Source organism: Anser anser (assembly GCF_964211835.1).
Source record: "Anser anser genome assembly, chromosome: 1".
NCBI classification, from domain to species: domain Eukaryota; kingdom Metazoa; phylum Chordata; class Aves; order Anseriformes; family Anatidae; genus Anser; species Anser anser.
The window spans coordinates 179,140,789-179,160,383 of NC_139720.1; the positions used below are offsets into that span (position 1 = coordinate 179,140,789).

General features: G+C 37.7%; 1 long non-coding RNA gene across 1 annotated transcript; it reads left to right on the forward strand.

Moving 5' to 3' along the window:
- Positions 1 to 9,128: 9,128 nt before the first annotated feature.
- LOC310904453 lies at positions 9,129 to 15,170 on the forward strand. Its single transcript, XR_014588354.1, has 3 exons — positions 9,129 to 9,369; positions 9,535 to 9,669; positions 11,718 to 15,170. It is a non-coding gene; the product is annotated as an uncharacterized lncRNA (long non-coding RNA).
- The last annotated feature ends 4,425 nt before the right edge of the window (positions 15,171 to 19,595 follow it).

The following is a 19,595-nucleotide window of genomic DNA, read 5'->3' on the forward strand; positions in this document are numbered from 1 at the left end:
AGTAGACATTAAAGTATCCACAGCTGAAATCCCTCTTATAGCACTCAGAAGAATGGGATTAGTTTCCAATATGTATCGCTGAAAAGCACTTGATATATTTTTTCCCTAAAACAAACAACAACAACAAAAAAATGTAAACCTAATAATCTTTAGGGTTAGGATGAGGAGGAGAGGAAAGATATGGTACCTTAAGAGAAAATTCAGCATTGGGAAATTAAATTCCAAGTGACTAAGTAGCAGGCAAACAAATAGAAAATGTTAGCTTTTCAAAATCAAATTTTTTAAAAGCTTTTAATGGGAAAAAAATTACTTGCAAAATGGAAGCAAAATCCTCTGGGGTACATGAATTGAGGAAGAATACATGCAGAGCTCAGTAAGCATACTATTCTCTCTCTCTCTCTCCTGTTAAGCTCATATTATCACAACATGCAGAAATTTATATCTGTGTTTCTCGGTAATGCTAATACAAACAGCAACTCTGACTACCAACCTCCCACAGACTTTAGAACACACTTATCTCTCTCACTCTCTCTACAAACCAAGTCACCAGCACGGACAGATGAGTAAAACTAGGCATCTTTTAATTTTAAATGTAAAATAATTGAAAACTGAAGTGAGCAGTCAGAATAATAAAGTGCTTGCCTTGACTAATAATTGGATTGTATTCTGCTTATCCTTAAATGCAGTTACTGACACAGCCTTTCCACCAGTTTAAATATGCTGACTTCTGAAGAAGTAATTCATAAACTTCATTAGACCATTTATCTTATTTACTTTTTACTTTCAGTTGAGGCCTTTTCAAAAGGGCCTTCTACAAGCAAAGGGAAAAAAATAAATAAATAAAGCATTGAAATGCAAAAATTATTATTAACGCCATGGATAGTTCTCTGTAATTTTCTGATAAAGCAAGAACTGCACTCATGCCCTACATAACCCAAGACGTGGGTATTTAAAATCCATCTTTATTAATGCACTACCTGACAGCTGTGATGTCTGTGGTAAGACATTTGAAACCTGTAGGGTTAAATGCAGGGCATCCTTTGTGTTGGGAAAGGTGAGAGAAAAAAGCCTTGGTTTATAGAAATGCTTTTTCTGAACTCTTCACAGCCTGTGTGGAAGGCCACAATCCTCATGTTGTTTGTAGACGTCCTCTGCCTGTTTAATCACCCACTGCAGAATTTATATTTCACCATCCCAAACGACGGATTTATTGCAATAATTACTTAGAGCTACTGACAGCCAATCTATTTTTCCTCTATTTTTTCCATTGCCAGAAGTGTCTTTTCCAGCACAGCATGTGTGCACTTTGCCTTTTCACAGACCTTCTCAGACTACAACCATTTTGTTTCATTTTGGAGTTTATAGCTCTTCAGTGTGGGACTGTCTTTGTCTAAAGCAAAAAGAGCACACAGCATATAAAGCAGGTGTTTTTGGCTACTGAGCAGATTTCTGACATCAGGTTTGTAAGCAATTGTTTTCTTTGCTGGCTTGCAGACTTTGGACTTAAAAGTCTTTTAACTTAAAAACTGCATTACTGAAGGATTCTTACAGACATATGCATACTGGAGAATTAACTTTAATTCTAACCTTTTCTTTTATGAATAGAAGTCAGGCATGTAGTGGTAAATTTTCAAAGCTCTGTGTAGGTTTTTCAGCTGCAAGACTCCTATTAAATTCAATAGGCCATATGTTCTATTGGCTTGCAGGCTGCAGAGGTTAGTTTCATGATATAACTTATTGCAAAAATTGTTTCATCAGCTCCATCTTTTGAGAAAGGGCTAGGACTTTGGATTCAGGAAACTGGAATAACGCTCTTAGCCTATCCATGTTCCCCTATCATCTTACACTATTCCTTTTATGAATGCAATGTTTTTGTTTCTTTACCTGACAATTTTATTTCCTGATAGCAGTTAAGTGAGGATGAAACAGCACAGCTATGACAACAGAAGCCACCAAGCAAAGGATGTGGTAGTGTCCAAGCAAATGGCCAGGAAAGTCTGGATTTGGCCCACTGGAAATAAATAAGTAAATGAAAATGCAGAATAAATTAAGAGAAATAACTGGGGATGTAGAGGAGGTGGAGGAGAGGAAGCTTACTTCCAGAATGAGACTTTCTATGGGAATTTTCAGCTAGTACAACACTTTTATGGGCATGTTTTTAATCTCTGAACATAGGGATTGATAATGGAAATGCTGACAAACCTTTTGGTGTTCACAGGACTGTAATATTCTGTTTAACACAACCAAAATTGCAAGGTATGCTTTTTATCCTTTTCTGCTAAGAAGGCAATTACACAAGCATCTTGTTGAAGTAGTTTATAATATGATTAAATAGGCAACATTAAATCAACTGGTGATTGAATCCTCAAGAGAGAACATATTTCAGTTAAACTTGAGAGTTACCATACTTCTTTATATTTAAAAGCCTTTGAAGCAGGACACATGATGGTGTGATACCACTCATCTTCAGGTTGAAAATGAAGGTGCTCAGAAATATAAATATTCTATTTTTTCTGCTCCTGCTATCTTAATTTTAATGTTTACTGAATGTGATGAAAGCTGGCTATATTTGCATTTTATTTAATCTTAGGGAAGACTAAACTTCACACATCTGGTGGAGGCAATCTTCTAAAGTGTTTGCTTATGTAAATTAAAAATAAGATTTCACCTGCTACATTTCTAAGCAATTTGTTTGTGCTCACAACTGTAACTAACAAAGATTACACTTTTGAATCCACATAATTCAATTTGTAGTTCCCTCTAATTCACCTCATATTAGTATTTTTTTTGTTTGCATCCACATAGTACTATGTTCATAAGTATAAATTAAAAAGTTTGTTTGAAAAAAAAGAAAAAAAGGAAAAAAAAAAAAAGAGAGAGAAACAAATCTCCCATAAATAATTTTTCTCTGTCATGTGTACCTCTTCAGGACTAGAGACAGGTTAAGTCATAAAATTCAGTCAAGAAATTAACTATAAAATTCTATGTTTTTGAAGGAGTTCTTATTTCAAGATTATGATTCCAGTTCAAATATTTGTATTAATCTTTTTTCTGTAGCTGATACTGAGGAAAACAAAAATATTTAGCTCCATTAATCATTCATTATAAATCAATTTCTGTCACCTTGTCCTAATTGTTGTTGTCTTTCTTTGAATGCCCTTCAAATTGTCAATGTCTTTGTTAATGCAATGTCCAGACCTCTAGGCAATGTTCCACATGAATAGCATTAGACCATCTATACACAGACTCTTCTTACCTTCCTGAGCTGTGAAATGAACATGCATGTTGAAATTAATTTAGCCTGATTTATTTATTTGCTGCTCAATTGTATTATCAACTTTTATGTTTCTGTCTTCAGACTGTCAAATCAATATAACTCCTTACCTTTCACAGCCCATCATGATTAAATTTCATCTGAGCATTGCACTCTCTGCTGCTGACTTCTACCTCTGAACTACTGAAGATATGTAGACCTGGGAGGTCTTCTGGGTAGCCCTTTAGAATATACCTTGGTGCCTTATTATTTGCTGCTTATCAAAAATCTCCATGTAATGTTCTACAGCCCCTTTTCAAACCATTTATCAGTATTCATACCCCAGTATCTACAAATTGATCTGAGGGTGAAATTTTGCAAGAGATCTGAAAGCTTTATTAAAATTGAACTACAGTGCATCTGTCATTTCCCTTCACTCAAAAAGTTAGAAAATCTGTAAAGCAAGTGAGTCTGGTAAATCTGTTTGTTTGTTTGGTTGGTTGGTTTGTTTTTTTGTTTGTTTGTTTTGTAAATCAAGCTGCATATTGTTTATGATTATCTTTTAGACAAAAAATAAAAATCTTATGTTCATCTGTATAAATCTTTTAAAAAATATAAAATTTTACAAACGAGAGGTCAAGTTCTTACATAGCTCTAAGTTTGTCCTTATAAACATCTGAGAGATGGAATTTATACACATAACTATTGAATTTCCAATGAAATGGAATAGAGAATTTCATCTCAGAATATAATTATGCCATAAATAGTTATAAGTCAAGTTATTAACTAATATCTGTCGTTGCTGGTCATCATAAAGCTTCTGTCAGCCTGTTCCTCCAAGTTTGTCAAAGTTCCCCTGAATTGCAGCCTTGCTTTGCACTGTCCTGACTACTCACACTAATTTTGCATCTTGTGAACTTGATGATAGTATCCTCCATCCTGTCAGCGATCTAACTGATTAAGATGTCAAACAGCATCAGCTCCCCCATCACCGCATGAGGAATGCTTCTCATACAGTCACTCATCTGTTCAACTCAAAGGAATTAAAATTAATATTAGAAATTTTACTTTTACAATCCAGCTCCTGAGGGTTGAGATTAGTTTTCTTAATGTTGCAGAGCATTTCAGAGTGAAAAGAAATCTAGATCAAAACTTTACAGTCTTTAATAATTTCATTCTGAAGCCTACAATGTTATTGTCAAGCATATAACATAATTGTAAAATCAGGAGAGAATCAAAGGTTGCAACCCACACATAAGTTACTATCCATATGACTGGATTCAAAGCTAGAGTGATTTACACTTACATATTTAACTTCATTCACAGCAGTATTTTCCTGAATTTAAGGAAGCAATCAATGGTATTTAAAACAAACAAACAAGAAAAGAAATCTTTGCAGAATTCAAATCTCTGTTACATATTTGTTATTTCATCCCCTAATAGTTTGCCCATCTGTGACAGGAATATTAAGGCAATTTACTAGAAGTGTTCTTTTCCTCCTTTCAAGTTTTATCCAAGCAGTAGCCCTTGACTAATATAAATTATCATAGCTCCGTGGTTATTGTACACTTTAAAATTTACATTAGGAACCTCACAAAAGAAAAGGTTTACAGTTGGAGAAATTTTAAAGTTATAATAGTCATCCTGTCTTCTACAGACTGTGTGTATAGCAAACGCTAATCATAATCCTAAAATTCTACCATAGTAGGTCAAATTTTTTTGTGGAATCACTGCAATGCTTAAAATGACATGAACAGGTCATACTTCAGCTCAGGGAAACAGCTACATTTCCAGGAGTTTCTAAATATATGACTCTCCATATATGAATGATAGCTGAATGATAGCTAAGGAAATGTTTTAGGCTCTTGTCCCCACATTCTTGAAAACAGTCTTGGGGGAAGCAAATCTATTTGCCTTTCTAACTTTCCAGCTCAAGTGGACTTTGTCCAGGCTCCTACACATATACACATGCATTTTGTATTTTGGTTCAGATAAACCAACCACATATTTTCAATGAGAGAAAGAGATGGTTTTGTTTGTTTGTTTTTCCTGTTGCAAGGATGCAAAACACCAAGATTGTAACTGAAGACTTATTATCACTTTAGCTGTTGAATTTTCCCAGGCTGAATGCTACAAAATTGTGGCATAAAATATTGGCTGTATCAGAAGCAGTCTGCTTTGGAAAATAAGTTTTCAAACCTCACACAGTATAATAGGTGGTAATAATCCAGCCTGTTTAACAGGTCAGCTAAGCTCAGGATAAAAAAGTCTCCTCCCAGAGGCAGCTCATCATATTTCCAATTGTAACCTACCTCATTCATGCATGTATATAAAAAAGTATATCCTCACACTAAGCATGTTCCTATTAATGACAGCTTCCATTTTCCTCCCTCCTATTAAATTAAAAATTGAAAAGAGATTGGAAGTAAAAGCGAAGCAGAAAGTGTATGAACACCTATAATATTCAAGGCCTAACTTTCTTGGGCTTTATAGCTTTAGTAATGCTTTTGTGACCAGTTAGCATATCCTACTAATCAGCATAGTTATACGTGATCAGAGGCTTTTGTAAAAGCATTAAAATATCTACATGTCTCCAGAAAAGCTATATGGATGCTAATCATATTAGCTTTATATTTAGGTTGTAGCATATTGGTAGAGTATCTCACTTGTCAAATGCCTGACTTTGGTAGGCTCTCAGATCTCACCTTTTAATCCCGTGATTTTGCACTAAAAGAGCAAGAACACTCCCATAATGACTGCAGTTATTTTCAAATATGTCCATGTGATGTCTAATGTTTCTCCCTACTTCATCCTTTCAGCATTGACAAATTGCCAAGAATCACAACAGATATTGCATATTGGTGCCATATAGCCTTGTGATTCTGTTTGCTGATTTCATATGTTACAGTAAAAATAAATTTTGCTGCTTTTCTCTTCTTTGAAAGACAGGAAGAATCACCTATCCTGTTTCACTGAGAACAGGCTGGAGATTAGCAATGTCCATAATGTGCTAAACAAGCTCATTAAGAACTACAACAGAGTACTAAACTTCTCTAATATATTCTAACAGCATTTTTTTTTCTGTGCCTGAACAGATACCTGTCTTTAATCTTTACCTGTTGAGTCAAAATGTCAAGTAAGATGATCATCAAATCAAGCATCAGAATGCTTTTTTACAGATGAAGGCTGACACATCAGATGACAGACTTTCTTTCTGATTCCCAAATACTAATTGCATCTCAATCACAGAATTGACAAGAGCCTACCCAATGGTTCATAGGACTTTCCTGGACTATCACATGGAAGAGGATAGCTAGAGTTACCAGTGCCTTTTAAGGGAGAGTCCTTTTTAGACAGAAGGGAAAAGCAGGACATTTTGAACAGCACCACTACAGAAAGGTTTTGTTTTGTTTCAAGTGTCTGAAAAGCAGGATTTCCCTATCTAGCACTTCTGATGTTTCCTTTTTAGCGTGTAGGATAGATTTCTCACAGAAATAGTCAGTAGAACTTCCAACACAGAGACACTACTGTGTTACCTATAAATCTGCCCTGACATGTCTCCTTCTATCTATCCTGCTTTCTCTGATTCCTTCTCTTGTATTTCATTTTCCAATAAGATTATGATAGAAGTAATGGAAGATATAAGAAAGTAATGCACCTGAGGATTCAAAATAAAGAAAAAACCTGTAGCTAAAGACAAATTGGCCTGTTCATAGATCTGCCTGAACACAAACACAGCATGCTGGGAGACCAGTAGCTGATTGCAGTCATCAACCAGTGAAGTTTGCCTGAGAGAAATAAAAGTTTCTCTTCCACCCTATTTTTGTTAGTTTTATTGCACTTAAAATATAGCTATAAGCTTCAGCTCTTAACACCATTACCAGAGAACACACCGGTTGATCTCTCATGTTGAAAGGACATCACTGCATTAGGTATTCATTGACAGTGTCTGTTTTTTTTTTTTTTTTTTTTTTTAATTGCCTTCTTCAGGAGCATCCAGCTCTAATATCTAGCAAGAACTAGATCGTAACATTGATATTAATGCCTAAAAATAATAATAATAGTAATGAATTTCACTGTATTATTATTGTGCAGAACGTTTCATGATGCAGTTTCGGTCTGAGATATATAGCACTCTTCCAGACAACACCACCACATGGTTTGGTGAAAGCAGAAGCAAGAGGTAATATTCCCAAATGACACTTTGGCACAGCTACCGCCTTTCAGCTGAGGCAGCTGAAATATACAAACCTCAGCAGTGCCAACACCACGTGCCCTCAGAGGCAGCAAACAGACCTTGGCACTGTTAGAATAAATACATTCTGTAAGCTTATTTTATGTGGGTAGGTGTGATGATGGCAATACCCAGCTGTCAGGACACAACATGGCCCAGGGGCTTCCCTGGGACTCAGCGCTGTGGGGACACCCCATAGGGCCATCTGGGCAGCGCCACGCAGCCAGGGCCCATTCAACCACTCCACCCAGGGGCACAGCACTGGGATAGTGCCAGAACTGAGCTTCAGGCACATCCCTGGGAAACAGGACAAGCCAAGGCCAGGACATGGGCCTGCAGGTGGGCCTAGCTCAGCAGTGCCCATGGCAGGTCTATGGGGACCTAGAGAGTGGCCCTGCTTCAGCCTTGCTGGGGCAGCAGCTCACATAGGGTACTGGGCCGTGGGTAGGTTGGGGGAGCCCTGGGTGCCCGGGAAAGGACAGTCAGGCTCATTTGTGCCCTCACAGCCCTGGCACCAGGAACAGGATAGCTCCGTTAGGGAGTTATTCCCACAAATATTTATATTCATAGGTAATTCAACAAGTTTTCTTCCTCATAATGTATGGAACCAACATGGATAGGAAAAGCCACAGCAAAACTGCTGACATTTCTGCATGGCTGTGCAGCCTTCTGTGAAAAAAGCTATTTATTTTGAACGTGAAAATCTATGAGTTCAAGTAAAGATCACCATGAAGGAGGTGACCCACAAGATACTAAAATTGCCTCTTCTCTCTTCTATTAGCACCTGAAGGCCTCCGCCATGAACGGTTTCCAGAGTGACAGTGAGCAATAGTAAAATTAGAGTAAAACTGACCTTTCTTTATGCACATGCTGTAACTTTTGATTGTCTTGCTGAATCAATAGCCTGTGCCAAAAGTAGCATTTAAAACTATTAATCATGGACTACCGTGTGAGTCTCATAGGTATCGGGGATCTTATGAAATACCCGTATCCAAAATGAAGGAACACACAATTCAGCAGGCAACATTTGCACAGTCCAGGTCAATAATACTTTTTCTGAAGTACAGATCCTACTAAATTTCTTACAGATAAGATTTTGGTGCAAGGAGTTGATTTGATAATTACTTTTTTTTTTCCTTTTTTTTTTTTTCTTCTGACATTTCATTCAAACTAAGTGCATGAATATGAAGGAATCTTACATGTTACAGAAAAAGTGCATAAAATATCCAGAAATACTCTCAGGTGCAGCAACTTACCTTTTTCTTTCTGTGAATATCCATGACAGTAAACATGGATTGTTCAGATCATTTTAAGCAGAGGGAATGCTGAAGGAGCATAGTCCTGCAACATATTCTCATATTTTTTTGTATTGCATCCACTGCATATTGGAGTTAATAGTCACACAAAAATTATACTGTGCTCTGACTGTAACTCAAATAACCTGTCAATAGATATGGAATTATCATTACAGATGAATCATATATAGTGAAATCATTTCTAAGGGTAGGGGCAGTTTACAATAACGTGTTATCCTCAGCATTAAAATAAAGCAAGAGTGCTCAGAACCCTCAGGTCAGTGGTGGTAACTTTTGCGTAGGGGGTGATGATTGGTCCAGCCACCTGAATAACATCACCATTTCTCATCTGAGTAAGCCCAGCATGGGTCACAGACAGTAGAACAGTGGGTCTGACTGCCTACCTATAGCAACACATTTGCAGAATAATAGCTTAAGATTGCCGCTGACCAGAATTTCAATGCTCACATTACAGCTTTATGAAGCTTCATAAGCCTGCGTTGTACAAATTCTCCAAGGATTTTTCCTGCTATCCCCAAGAAAGTAGTGAGAAGTAATTCTGCTACCTGAGAGAAGAGAAAAAGAAGGTATGAAAGTTTGAGTTATTTTTTTCTTTTTTTTTCTTTATTATAAAAAATAAGCAGTAAAGAGCACCATTTTTCCCCTCACAGTTCACCTTTAAGCTCAATTACGAGTTTAACCAACCTGCCAAGTTCCACTTCTGAAACTATTCTAATTCTGTTTTGCTTTAGCTTTAGTACTAATTGAAGCTGCTGCACTTACTTTAGTTGAGGTGAACTGCTCTACTGAATTTCCTGGAAAGAGTTTGTTCTACTGTTTCCAAAGGAGACCTGAACCATGCAGAATTGTCTGTAGAACAGAAAATGGTAAGCACTGTGCTTGTTTTGTTTCAATCCAAAGTTATGAAATTATGAACATCATTACAGAAAAAGATAGAAGAATTGTGTCATATGTCCTAATTCAGAGAGACTCCTCTGAAACAGAAGGAATATAGAAGAAACAAAATATGTGACAGGGCAAAAATGAAGTTAAAAATTTCCAACACCAACTAAATATAATTGATCCTACACTGAAATAAAAACCTGAGAAAGATCTAGATACCATGAAACAGTGGCAGGCATATGGAAGAATGATTTCACAGAAAGATGTAAAGATTAATTATATATATATATAAATATATATGTATATTGTTACTCAGATCTAAAATTAAAGTGACAAGTTTAACTTCCTCTTCCCTTTTCCACTCTTCTGTAAATATATAAATATTTTTCTGTAAATGTGGCAAAAGGTATGTATAAGTAGATGTAAGTGGGCTTTGTTAGCTATACAAAAGCATTTCAAATGAAATTATCAGTCAACAATAATATATTTACATTACAGCACAAAAGCTTAATGATAGTAAGAGGTTTTATATGGCTTAAGGTTGTTAAGAACCTTAAAGTATTTCATGTTGAATAACACTGAAAATATTACAAATATTTCCTATTTATTGCAATTTGCAAATAGTGATTTCTGCACTTCTACCCCTATAGATGAAAAATAAAAAAATAAAATAAAAAAAAAATAAAAAGAGTGGTAGTTTCATATGTATATGAATATTTAAGTAAAATATTAATCATATATGCTTTTGGATAGTGAGATCTGTTACATAGCTGATAGTCTCCCAAACTCAAAGTCCCAATGTTACTTCTTAGGAAAGTTCAAAATCTACACAGATCAAGCACCAGAAAATGTACTATAATATTCACAACAGAGAGCACTCCTGTATTGTTGGGAAGATGAACTGTTTGACTTCATAAGCCTTTCAGTTCTGTAACACCTTCACTTCTGAGAAAACACGTGAGAAAATAATGTTAAGTACTGGGAGTGTTGTATTAATAGTAGATGAGTTGGGGGTCTTCATTTGATACTTCTGGATCCATATGCAATATCTAGTGGGCTAGGCAAACATATATTTGTGTCTAAGTATTTATCAGTTGTCAAACTTACTTGATCAGTATCAGTACTGCAGTCCTTGTGCTCATAGGGAAAGGTGCTCCTGGAAATGACATTACAATTGCTGTAAAATTGAAGTGGTTCCTGGAAAACACCACCAAGTATCTGAGATACCTCAGTCCCTTTATAACATGTTAAATTATTTCTGGTTGGTAGCATTGCAGGGGAAAAATGCTATTTCCATTGCACAACAGCAATTGCTGATCATCAGGGCAATGCATGGAATAAAAGTTCACCTCAGTGATAGAGATACATTTTCAAATATTCATAACTCTGCAGAAGAAGTGTTTTTAGGCTATGAAATCTACACAAGCATTCAGTCTGCAAGTGAGTTCTTGTGTATATACATGAACAAAGCTACCCATTAAAGGTATGTGCAAAGAAAGAAAAAATGATTTTTTAATGGGAAAATCTGTTCATACCTGGCTCCCAGGGATTTGTACAGATGAGTCAGTTTTGTTTGTGAATGCACCAGGTATACCTAGTATTTCAAGTCTAACATTTTGCGAAAGATAGTGCTTCTAAAAATGGAGATTTCAATATCTGAAGTTGGGATTTATATAGCCTAATTTTAGGCACTGAAATTGGAAGTTTGGGTTTCTTGTTCAAAGGAGAAGAAAAGAAATCTCTGGAGTGCACTTCAGAGAATCCAATTTAGAGTCCTGTTCCAATTCTCTGTTTCCTTCTACCGACTACATGTCAGAAAGGTACATGTTTACTGTGGGGCTTCAAAGGAGTCCCTTTTCCATTCAACCCACTCCCCATCCTGTCACACACACACACAAAGGTGCACACATGCACAAATTCTATAGGACCATCTTTTGAAATGTGCCTTTATTCTGTTGTTCAGACTGTGATTTCTTTGTGATGCACAGTCCTCTGTCTTCCCCATTGTTTTTTGTTTTGTTTTGTTTTTCAGCCTCTTTCCCTATCCCAGAGCTGTAAGAAGAGAAACAAGCCACTGAAGATGGAGGCTCTAAAATAAGTGGCCAAATAGGCACTTTCATTATAATTGGTTAAAAAATAAATAAACAACACAATCAATTTTTGCTCAGGAAATTTCCATTCCTTTTCAACTACAGTGCTGTTGTTGTTAACGACAGACAAAGATGGAGTGATAGGTGGGCTGTACGCATCTCCGAACAAGCTCTTTATTCACCCTTCCGTGTTGAGCCTCAGCATCTAGCCTTCTAACAGATCAAAGCTGATCTGACACATCTCTTTAATACAATGCAGGGACATGGCAAATGTATGTTACAGCCTTGGGCTGTCTTCTCTAGTCAAAGTAATAGCCAGTACAAGGATGAGTATGAAGGGGCTTTGCATCATCAAAAACTTTAGGGAGAATCCTCAGTGATTCAGGTCGAATGCTTAACATTCTCAAGCAGCAGCAACAGCTCTACTGCCCTGTAAAACAGCTGTGTGCCAACAATAGCATGATTCACATAAGGGATTTCCGAGACACTTGTTAGCACACCTACCAGCTTCTAAATTGCAATGAGATAAGAATCAGGTGTCTCTCTGGACTCAGTGGGAAGGAAAAGAATTTCCCACTCTTTCTGGAAGGGCCAAGGAAATTAAAAAAGTACAAGAAAAGAGAACATGAAAATGAACAAGATGACAAAAATACACTAGTTCTCCATCAAGGATTCAGAAAACTGTAAGTCATTGACTCATCCTATTATTGTGTTTCTCTTGAAGACCCAGTTTTAAAACCTACCCGCAGCTTTAGTACATACTAGTTTCGTGAAAGAAGAAAAAAAAAAAAGCCTTAGTTTACTCCTGGATAATGAAAATAATAGTTCAAATCATCTAGGCAAGTGTAACTGTGCTATGTGCTGTCAGGTCTTCAAATTTACATCATTCTGAAAAATATAGCAGGTTTCTTAACACCATGAGTGACTCTGCAGATGTTTGGCACTAGGCTTAACACTTTCATATTAATTTTAATATTGTGCAGTCTTCATTATTTGCTATCAGTGTAATCCCCTACTTCTGAAATTCCGTGTTTCAAAGTCTACTTGAAAGTCTCATTTCAGTTAGAAAAACATTTTACTTTTTCCATTATAACTGGATGATGAAAAAATACTGCCAGTACAAGGTTCTTGTTCTATACTTGCAAATGTCAATATCATAGCACCATAGTGAACATCTTGCCTTCACTTCATGAGCAATTCAGGAGTTTTACTTCAAACACTTTGACACTGCACAAAGGCAGATAGAAGATGGATGAGCATAAAGGAATGGTGTCTATCTTCCCTTGTGGGTCTGCAGACTGAATTTGTCCCACAAGTTGACAGCAATGAGATGCTCTTCAAAATATATAATTTAGCTATTCAGCATAGAACTGTACGCATCATGCAATCTCTGTTGTTCCCATGGTTTATGTCCATAGCTGATTCTGATTACTGCTACATTTTCAACTGAGGAAAAAATATATGCATCAGCAAACCACCCAAAGACCTCTCACTTCTGGAACAAAACTAAGGCAATATGTCACAGGAGACCGGCTTTCTCCTTCCCCTGATCCAACCCTGCCAAAACTGCAGTGTTAGGGGAAACACAAATTACCTTTACATTTAAAGCAAGGTATGGGAGAAGAAGAAGCTGGGGAACACTAACATATCCATTGTATGGACAGGGGAATGGGGGAGATATGTTCCAAGTAAGTGTTTGGACTAAGCAACTCAGATGGTAAACACAATCATACTTTACTTCTGAGGCATCATAAGTTCATTTGACTAATGCTCTGGCTTTTCATTTAATGCTTTCAAAAAGACAGCAGGCAGAAAAGAGTTTTAAGATTTTTTTAGCAGAGCAATTTTCTTTCTTCGTGGGGAAAAAAAAATCATTCAGCATTGTTGCAGTTATTTGAAAAATAGCAAATCACAAAGCAGTGTTTTTTCAAGGATTACCTTGCTGTTTTGAGATGAACTAGTATAATTATATACACAGCTTTAATTCAGATACCAGTCAAGTTTCAAGACTGTGTCATGCCAAGTGGATAACAAAAGTAAAGGAATATTGAGTGCCTCTCACTTTCTAACCCACTTAACTTTCTTGCATGTACTGAAAGATAGATGATCTAAACAACACAGAATGATCACATGTTAAATACAGCCTTTAAAGATTTGTCAAGCCTGATAACTTTCTACCCCTCTGCCATTCATGAAGAGATGGTGTTCCATACCATGGTCTAAGCTAGTAGTCAAGACAAAACCACAACCAATGACCCTTAATTATTATCTGGATAGCTTCTCAAGAGCAGTTCATCAACACGGTGGTGGTCACCATGTTCGTCAGGTGAATGCTCAGAATACAACAGTCATGACCTTACTTTAGGCATGGTTGGACATTAATTCTGTTCACTGCTCTGGCAGAGACACGCTATTCCAAAATGGTTATATAGTAAATAGAGGTAGAGGTAACTTAACCCAGATATTTGTTCTTCTATCAAAGTACTCCAGAAACAGAAAGCAAAATTTAACTTTCGTTCTTTCTTTAAGACTCCTATAGTTCCTATATACAGAACTTTAAAATAAAGTACATAAAGGCATGTAAAAGGAAATGATTTATTCAGTGCAGGCATGGTAACTCAAAAGTCGTTTTTCAGGCATATTTTCTCTGGTTATCTCTTTCTATTCACAGCAGTGCCATTTTCTGTCCAAATAAATAGAGGTTATGTAAGAAAAGAATTATCATAGCGTGCTCTACGGAGGCATCTCTTAATACAAAACAATAGGTATTGTACAAACCAACATACTACTTAAGTAATGTGGGATGCTAAACCGTTTGGTATCACACAGATCAAACCTGGGTGATTAATTACAGACCTAACAGGAAAGGTAAACAATCCATCCTCATTGCAGAGCAGTAAGCATGCATCTTCTTAATCACAGTGGGACTACAACATCCCACTCACCACAGGTGTGTGTAGCTTTCTGTCACCAGCATCTGCTATGAATCATATGGAGTTATTATTCTCATTTTACACTAAATACAGAGATGAAAATAAGTATATACTATTCAATTTCTATTTGCACAGAGAAAAAGAAAAAGAAAAAGAAAAAGAAAAAGAAAAAGAAAAAGAAAAAGAAAAAGAAAAAGAAAAAGAAAAAGAAAAAGAAAAAGAAAAAGAAAAAGAAAAAGAAAAAGAAAAAGAAAAAGAAAAAGAAAAAGAAAAAAGAAAAAGAAAAAGAAAAAGAAAAAGAAAAAGAAAAAGAAAAAGAAAAAGAAAAAGAAAAAGAAAAAGAAAAAGAAAAAGAAAAAGAAAAAGAAAAAGAAAAAGAAAAAGAAAAAGAAAAAGAAAAAGAAAAAGAAAAAGAAAAAGAAAAAGAAAAAGAAAAAGAAAAAGAAAAAGAAAAAGAAAAACTTATGTGCAATTTGGACTGCAATATTTCTTTTTGGTTGTCTCATTTGGCAACATATTTTCTTCCAAATATTATCATCAATGTGCTATTCATAAAATCACATATAGCTGATGTTTAAGTTTATTAACTGAACGGCAATGAATTGTACTGGCACTGAAGAACTACAGAACATACAAGTGAGTATCACTCTTTTCCTCTTTATATCATACAGTAGTATTGCTGCTAAGAACAAGCATTGAACTAAACATGTTCAGCCTAAAAATAGAAGCTGTAAGGTTTTGTTTTGTTCTGTTTTCTTTTAACTTGGAGGCTTACATTTTTGAGATATTTGTAACCATTTCTACTTTACCCTGCTAAATGCTGACTCCAGATCCGAAAGTTATGTTCCATTCTCAGCACCCAGCATGTGTTATAAACTGGAGAATATCTTAAGTTACTTGGGATCCAGACTAGTTCACGGTTATATCAGCAGAATAGATCCCAACAACTTCAGAGCAATTCAGGTCTTCTGAAGCTCTTAACCAAGACCACAGAGGTTATAGCTGTAAAAAGTGGATTTCATTTCTAAGATCTCTAGCTGTATATTTTCTAGCAGTTTCTTTCAGTGTGTCTTGTGTTTTGTTGGTTTTGGTTGGTTGGTTGTTTTTTGCCTTTTTTTTTTTTTTAACCATAATGATACACAACAATGAACATTTGGATTGAAAAATGAAAATAAACTGTAGTTATACTGTAAAATTAGAGGTTATTATCACACAAAATAAGGCTGGAATGGACGTAAAGGTCATGTACTGCATCCCTTTGCTTTCAGACAGAAACAGGTGTATCTACATGTTTCCTGTTGTAGTCACTATCTATGTATTTGAATTTATTGGAGAGGGGAGGGGAGGGGAGGGGAGGGGAGGGGAGGGGAGGGGAGGGGAGGCGAGGCGAGGCGAGGCGAGGCGAGGCGAGGCGAGGCGAGGCGAGGCGAGACACAGAACACATATATGCACCACGTCATATATACATGTATATATATATATATTTGTATCAGATATCTACATATCATATGTATACATGTAATATCTACCTACTCGTATATCTGTAAGTACATCTGGCACCAATGACCTTATCCTGGTCTGAACAGGACGGAGGTCCACCAGTGAAAAAATATATATACATATATACAGTGTGGATCCCTCCAGAAGCTAGGCTTGAACTCAGTGTGCCCAGTAGTTGGTCCTGGATCCCAGTCTCCCCAGCTGTTGGCACTTGCACATATGAACCCCCAAAGGTGCAGCCCCACTTCCTTTGCTGGTACAGATCATCACATGTACACTCTCCTGGTTCCGATCCAAAAGACAGCTCCCTTGTGCTCTCACCCACAGAGATACACAGGCATTCTATACCTAGATCTGTCCTTTAGAAGGCCTACTCACCCCAAAGCTCCCAGGACACGTCACCTGCTTGCAAGTCTGGCTTGATCTTCACTAGCACTCACACACTCCCTCACACTCGCTCCAGTTGCTGACACCACAGACTCCATCCCACATGCACACAGAACAGAGAATCCCTCACCCAAGAAAGAGTTACAAAGAAGTTTAATAAAACAGAGCAGATAAAGATTATCAGGAACAAGACATAGCCTGACAATGTACTGATTGGCCATCTATTTACATGCAACCAGCCCTTTTTATCCCCTTACTCTTCTATTTCCCACATTCGTTCCTCCCCAAATCCCCTAAATCCCTATAATTTCCTAACTTGGGTTCCTCCTTTAAACACCCCGTAATAAATCTTGAGCAATCCCCAAAATGCTCTTAGTCCAAAAGGTGATCCGGACAGCTTCTCACCTTCTCATTTTCACAGCTTGACACACTGGAGCTGAGACTCAGCTGGGACATTCCTGGGAGTCGTCTGGACAGTGTGTGTGTTCCTTGGAGTCCATAATTTGGGTTCCTGCCTGCCCTTGTGCCCCCATGCTCCTCTGGGCTGGTGGAAATGGGTCTCTGATGGGCTGATAACTCCTGTGATGGGCCTGGGAGTAGCCAGGTGTACTGGGTTTATATGGCAAGGATTTAGTAGCAGGGGGCTGCAGGGGTGGCCTCTGTGAGAACAATCCAGAAGCTGCCCCATATTAGATAAGGGCCAGTTTCAGACGGCTCCAAAAGGGACCTGCCACTGGTCAGAACCAAGCCAATAAGTGATGTTGTTTGCACCTCTGTGAGAGCAGATTTAAGAAAGGGGAGGGGAAAAAACTGCTGCACAACAGCAGCTGGGAGAGAGGAGTGAGAACCAGCCCTGCAGCCTCCAAGGTCAGCGCAGAAGGAGGGCAGGAGTTGCTCCAGGCAGGCAGCAGAAGTTCCCCTGCGGCCTGTGGAGAGGCCTCTGGTGGAGCAGGCTGTCCCCCTGCAGCCCATGGAGGAGCCCCCGATGGAGCAGGTGGATGTGGCCTGGAGGAGGCTGCGGCCCATGGAGAGCCCCCGCAGGAGCAGGCCCCGGGCCGGAGCTGCAGCCCGTGGAGAGGAGCCCAAGCAGGAGCAGGGGGCCTGGGGGGAGCTGCCGCCCGTGGGGGACCCGTGCTGGAGGAGTTTGCGCCTGACGGATGGACCCCATGGTACGGAGCCATGTGGGAGCAGTTCTTGAAGAGCTGCTGCCTGTGGGAAGCCCCCGCAGATTTGGAAAGGACAGCATCCTGTGGGAGGGACCCCACATGAAGCAGGGTCCTTATCTCAACCCTCAAGTCCTTTCCATTGTATTTTGTCCCCCTTTGTTTTTGAGGTGGGGGAGTGAGAGAGTGGTTGTGCTGGAATTAAGCTGCCTAAAAGGGTAAAACCACCACACTAGGTCAGGGTAGTATTTGGGGTCTTCACCTACCATTGTCTCTCTGTGCAACTTTGTGGATATTTAGTACGACTTTTATCACATTACTGAACACTTCTCTTGTATCTTTGAGTGATATTTGGGGAAGTTTAAAACCTGAATCCATCCAATGTCATGGTATTGTAAAATGGGGAAGAACTGTACACGGATTCCCCACAGGCAATTGGCAACGTGACCTAGATTCAAAAGGATATTCTATGCAACATATCTTGTGTAATTCTAGGTAACACAGCAACTCAGGATCTGATCCAAAGTTCAATTAAGTATTTTCTCATCTGCATTTGCATGTGCAGGATGCAGTAGTGGCTCCGTCTATCTGTGAATCTCATCCATGAATCCAGATGTACCAGTCTTTTAGAAACAGCATGCTTGGTTTTAACATTTTTTTTTTTTTTAAGAAAAATGATGTTTTCCTCACATTTATCCCAATATAGGATTATCAAGTATTTGGAGTAAACAGTTTAATCACTGTATGTTTTTATATGTATGTAAATATGAAAGAACAAAGTTGGAGGTCAGATCTGCACTTAAAGTACAAAATAAGCTCTTGTAGAACAAGAGTTCTTGACAATTTGTTGCCATTTAATACCTGGTAATTGACTCAAAGGAAGAAAAATTCATGTGCTGATTCAGGTAGGAGAAGTGGTAAATGCCAAATCCACCCTTTTTAATAATGGAAAGCCAGCATTCAATTAGGGGTAGCTGGTTACTGTTCTGCAGGTTCAGCTAGCATTGCAATTATTGTTGTTTCATTCTGTTTCAAGTGAGAGAACATGGTGTCTTGTTGTATTTTAAAATGCATCCTTTCTGTCAATTTTGCTTTTCCTGCTTCATAGGTTCCTAATGATGGGTTGTACTGAAGTGTAGAGAAAGATATATACTGTGTTTGGGAATTTTTTTTTTTTTTTTTTTTTACAATACAGTAAGATTCAATATTCAAAATTAGGTGCTTGCAGTGATCCAGACCCTACAACATTGGTGCAACTGCAACTGTTTCATGGAACAAAAAGGTACCCAAAGCATCTTTTCTAGGGGGTATCCATCAATGGCTCCATTTTATCCTTTTCAAAATAAATGTAAAGCCTGTAGCATATGTGTCAAAACCTGGGATGTAAAGAAAAGCGGCCTCCTCACTATAGTTTACTTAGCACACTCAGGTCACTTTTGTTAAACATCTCAGTTGGGGGAATATCATATTTTCCCTTTTTGTAGATCTCCTAAATATACAGAAAAAATAAATTCTTTTATGAGCTGGAAAGAGGTTGAGTGTTGACGATTAACTGAATATGCCTTAAGCAAGAAATACACCCCTATACATACCAACATTTCTTTAATCTGACTTTTTCTTTTTGACGTTGTTTTTGGTTGCTTGGTTTGCTATGTTTTCCTTTTAATGCATGAGCCAGGATTGTGCCCCTACCTTCAGCCAACTGTGTAGTAGTGCTTTCTGGAGATGCCATGTCACTAACAGGCTGCAAATCTGATTAAGTGCAGACAGATCCTTGAGCTAGGAAGAACGCAGTCTGTTTTGTGACTATAAGATTATAGTTTATTTGGCTTTTCTG